The sequence below is a fragment of the Embiotoca jacksoni genome, unplaced genomic scaffold, assembly GCF_022577435.1.
Source record: "Embiotoca jacksoni isolate LCO1_2020_lvr unplaced genomic scaffold, fEmbJac1.0.p SCAF_54, whole genome shotgun sequence".
Taxonomy (NCBI): Eukaryota; Metazoa; Chordata; class Actinopteri; family Embiotocidae; genus Embiotoca; species Embiotoca jacksoni.
This window is the reverse complement of record NW_027185408.1, coordinates 398,261-404,260: the sequence shown is the minus strand read 5'-3', so window position 1 is coordinate 404,260 and position 6,000 is coordinate 398,261.

Sequence of the window (6,000 nt, the reverse complement as noted above, 5' to 3'; positions counted from 1 at the left end):
TTTTTGATCATATTTTAGACGACATGCTAAAGTATGACTTTTTCGTCATATTTTAGACGACTTGCTATAGCATGGCTTTTTTTAATCATATTTTAGACGACATGCTATAGTATGACTTTTTCATCATATTTTAGACGACATGCTAAAGTATGACTTTTTCATCATATTTTAGACGACTTGCTATAGTATGGCTTTTTTTTAATCATATTTTAGACGACATGCTATTGTATGGCTTTTTTTATCATATTTTAGACGACATGCTGTAGTATGACTTTTTTTTGATCATATTATAGACGACATGCTATAGTGTGACTTTTTTTCATATTTTAGACGACATGCTATAGTACGACTTTTTTATCATATTTTAGACGACATGCTATAGTATGACTTTTTTATCATATTGTGGACGACATGTCATGCTGTGATTGTTTATTAAATTTTTAGGTGACATTAACAAATAACCGATGGTGAAGTGGTTAGCAGTTTGGTCTCCGATGCAAGAGTTTATAGGTTCGATCACATCCTGGGTTATTTCACTTTGTGATTTGCATGTTCTTCCACAACTTGACATTTTTCGACGAAATGCCACAGTATGACTTTTTTTTTTATCAAATTTTAGAAGGCATGCTATAGTATGACTTTTTTGTCATATTTTAGACATTTTATAGTATGACTTTTTTTTAATCAAATTTTAGAAGGCATGCTATAGTATGACATTTTTATCATATTTTAGACGACGTGCTATAGTATGACATTTTTATCATATTTTAGACGACGTGCTATAGTATGACTTTTTTATTATATTTTAGACGACATGCTATAGTATGACTTTTTTATCATATTTTAGACGATATGCTATAGTATGACTTTTTTATCATATTTTAGACAACATGCTATAGTATGACTTTTTTGTCATATTTATGATGACATGCTATAGTATGACTTTTTTTTTCATATTTTAGTCGACATGCTATAATGAGTTTGTTTTTTTTTAATCATATTTTGGACGACATGTTATAGTATGACTTTTTTTTCCATATTTTAGACATGTTATAGCATGACTTTTTTGCGACTTTTTGGAGTATGACCTTTTTCTGAACTGACATGCCTCAAATTACTTCTCACCGTGAGTCAACTCAACCAGTACGCAATGAAAAAAAAAGTCTCTTTTGGACTTTTTCTTTTTTTTACCTCTGGCTTACCCTTACAGGGACTCGCCTTAGGAGATCTTGCGCTCTGTGAACCTTGCGTGTTACCTCGGCGGGTAAACCGTGAACCATGTGCGTTGTGTTACCTCGGCGGGTAAACCGTGAACCTCGTGCGTTGTGTTACCTCGGCGGGTAAACCGTGAACCTCGTGCGGTGTGTTACCTCGGCGGGTAAACAGTGAACCTCGTGCGGTGTGTTACCTCGGCGGGTAAACCGTGAACCTCGTGCGGTGTGTTACCTCGGCGGGTAAACCGTGAACCATGTGTGTTGTGTTACCTCTGCGGGGCTCGAACCCGTGTCTTCATGAGGTCGTTTCCAGCTGGGAGTCGGCGTCGTAGACCGCAGGACTATCTTCGGCGCCGGAGAATCAGTCGTGGCAGGAGAAAGTCACTCAGAGCTTCCAGAGACTCAGCCGACAGTCTGGTTAACTCAACAGGTAAAAGATTCTACTTCACCAAGGTTGATATTAATGGTTCAGATTCCACCTGTTGATGGTGATTCAACTTTTAGTGAAGTTGAAACGTTTGGGGAAATTGAAAAAGTTTTGTATTCACAACACGTTACAGGAAGATATTTAATATCACTGCAGACCCCCTTGAAAACATGTATATCTACTATCCAAAGAATGTCTGCGGCAATTTTGGTCGCATTTGAATGAATATTTGTGGACGGTGGAGGTATAGGTTGCAGTGAGCTAAAGATTTGTCACAATGCTGCCTAATTCCTTGGAAGATTAGTGGTGCAGTGGTTAGCATTGCTGCCTCTCAGCTGGACGGTTTGGGGTTCAATTCCACCCTTCTGTCATGACTCACAAAAAAGGACATTAGTAATTTCTGACTTTGAAAATGCCAGTTATTTTTTGAACAACATGCCGTAGCATGACTTTTGGGTCACTTTTTGTCCACGACACCACTGGCACACCGATCGACTAAAACAAATTATTTTGATAACTTTTAATTCCAAACATGTTCAGAGTGCACAGACTCAATTTCAAGTCGGTCCGAAAAGATCTGTGGGAGAAATTCGTTAAAGTACAACATGTGTGAATCGCTAAAAATGGTGACTAAATTCACCAAGGTTGTTATTAAAGGTTCAAATTCCACCTGTTGATGGTGATTCAACTTTCAAAGAAGTTGAAACGTTTGGAGAAATTGAAAAAGTTTTGCATACACTACACATTACAGGAAGATATTTAAAATCACTGCAGACCTCCTTGAAAACACGTATATCTACTATCCAAAGAATGTCTGCAGCAATTTTGGTCACATTTGAATGAATATTTGTGGACGGTGGAGTTATAGATTGCAGTTTTAATTTTTAATAATAATGTTTTTCTTCAAGTTAAGACAAAACGAGTTTAGATAGGCCTTTACACATATATTCTAAATTGAAAAAAATAAAACTCCAAAGTGCAAGCAAAAGAATGAAACAGCTTATTGCTTGAATGTAATGTTTTGCGTTATGGACAACATGCATAAGTTAGTCATCCACATTATGGATAACAAACTCTACTTTTAGGTTACTAGTTTTGCATGAACATGCAAATTCCACCGTTAACAATCCAGGCGGGAATTGAACCTGGTGCATCCCGACTGAGAGACGACAACACTGACAGGTGCACCACTGTGCTGGCATCCATAACTTTAACGGAAGTCATACTTATAGCATGTCGTGGAAAATATGACTTTTTGATCATATTTCGGACGACATGCTATAGTATGAATTTTTTATCATATTTTAGATGAAATGCTATAGTATGACTTTTATCATATTTTAGACGACATGCTATAGTATGACTTTTTTTTCATATTTTAGACGACATGCTATAGTGTGACTTTTTTTAATCATATTTTGGACGACATGCTATAGTATGACTTTTTTTCATATTTTAGACGACATGCTAAAGTGTGACTTTTTTTAATCATATTTTGGACGACATGCTATAGTATGACTTTTTTATCATATTTTAGACGACATGCTATAGTGTGACTTTTTTTAATCATATTTTGGACGACATGCTATAGTATGACTTTTTTTCATATTTTAGACGACATGCTATCGTGTGACTTTTTTTATCATATTTCGGACGACATGCTATAGTGAGGTTTTTTTTAGAAATTTTTGGATGACATTCTATTTGATTTGAGTATGATTTTTTTAATCATATTTCAGACGACATGCTACAGTATGACTTTATTTTTTTTCATCATATTTCGGACGACATCCTACAGTTTGACTTTTTATTCAAATTTCGGACATGTTATAGTGTGATTGTTTATTAAATTTTTAGATGACAGTACTAAATAACACATGGGGAAGTGGTTAGCACTTTGGTCTCCAATGCAACAGGTTAGAGGTTTGATCCTGTTCTAGGTTATTTCACAAGGTGTTTTGCATGTTCTTCCACTATCTGAAATTTTTCGACGATATCCTATAGTTTGACTTTTTTCATATTTTAGACGACATGTCATGCTATGACTGTTTATTAAATTTTTAGTGACATTACTAAATAACCGATGGTGAAGTGGTTAGTACTTTGGTCTCCAATGCAAGAGGTTATAGGTTTGATCCCATCCTGGGTTATTTCACTTTGTGATTTGCATGTTCTTCCACGACCTGACATTTTTCGACGAAATGCCATAGTTTGACTTTTTCATCATATTTTAGAAGACATGCTATAGTATGACTTTTTTATGATATTGTAGACGACATGCTATAGTATGACTTTTTTATGATATTTTAGACGACATGCTATAGTATGACTTTTTTATTATATTTTAGACGACATGCTACAGTATGACTTTTTTATCATATTTTAGACGACATGCTAGAGTATGACTTTTTTATGATATTTTAGACGACATGCTACAGTATGACTTTTTTATCATATTTTAGACGACATGCTATAGTGTGACTTTTTTATGATATTGTAGACGACATGCTATAGTATGACTTTTTTATTATATTTTAGACGACATGCTACAGTATGACTTTTTTATCATATTTTAGACGACATGCTACAGTGTGACTTTTTTATGATATTTTAGACGACATGCTATAGTATGACTTTATTATCATATTTTAGATGACATACTATAGTATGACTTTTTTTTTATCATATTTTAGACAACATGCTATAGTATGACTTTATTATCATATTTTAGATGACATACTATAGTATGACTTTTTTTTATCATATTTTAGACGACATGCTATAGTATGACTTTATTATCATATTTTAGATGACATACTATAGTATGACTTTTTTTTATCATATTTTAGACGACATGCTATAGTATGACTTTATTATCATATTTTAGATGACATACTATAGTATGACTTTTTTTTATCATATTTTAGACGACATGCTAGAGTGTGACTTTTTTATCATATTTTAGACGACATGCTACAGTATGACTTTTTTATCATATTTTAGACAACATGCTAGAGTGTGACTTTTTTATCATATTTTAGACGACATGCTACAGTATGACTTTTTTATCATATTTTAGACGACATGCTGTAGTATGACTTTTTTATTATATTTTAGACGACATGCTATAGTATGACTTTATTATCATATTTTAGACGACATGCTACAGTATGACTTTTTTATCATATTTTAGACGACATGCTTTAGTATGACTTTTTTTTATCATATTTTAGACAACATGCTATAGTGTGACTTTTATATCATATTTTAGATGACATGCTTTAGTATGACTTTATTATCATATTTTAGATGACATACTATAGTATGACTTTTTTATAATATTTTAGACGACATGCTATAGAATGACTTTTTTGTCATATTTTGGACGACATGCTATAGTATGACTTTTTTTAATCATATTTTGGACGACATGCTATAGTGTGACTTTTTTTAATCATATTTTGGACGACATTCTATAGTATGATTTTTTTATCATATTTCGGACGACATGTATGTTTGACTTTTTTCATATTTAAGACGACATGCTGTATGTATGACAGTTTGTTAAAGTTTTCTTTGATGACTTTACTAAATAACAGTTGGTGAAGTGGTTTGCACTTTAGGCTCTGATGCAAGAAGTAATTGCTTCGATCCCATGCTGGGTTATTTCCCTTCGTGATTTGCATGTTCTTCCACTATCTGAAATTTTTCAACAACATGCTATAGTGAGTTTTTTTTAGAAATTTTTGGATGACATTGTATATGATTTGAGTATGATTTTTTTTTTAATCATATTTTAGACGACATGGTATAGTATGACTTTTTTTTTATCATATTTTGGACGACATGCTATAGTATGACTTTTTTTTTATCATATTTTAGACGACATGCTATAGTATGACTTTTTTTTTATAATATTTTAGACGACATGCTATAGTATGACTTTTTTTATCATATTTTGGACTACATGCTATAGTGTGACTTTTTATTATCATATTTTAGACGACATGCTATAGTATGACTTTTTTATATCATATTTTAGACGACATGCTATAGTATGACTTTTTTATATCATATTTTAGACGACATGCTATAGCATGACTTTTTTATCATATTTTAGACGACATGCTATAGTATGACTTTTTATTATCATATTTTGGACTACATGCTATAGTGTGACTTTTTATTATCATATTTTAGACGACATGCTATAGTATGACTTTTTTATATCATATTTTAGACGACATGCTATAGTATGACTTTTTTTTATCATATTTTAGACGACATGCTACAGTATGACTTTTTTTTTTTATCATATTTTGGACTACATGCTATAGTATGACTTTTTATTATCATATT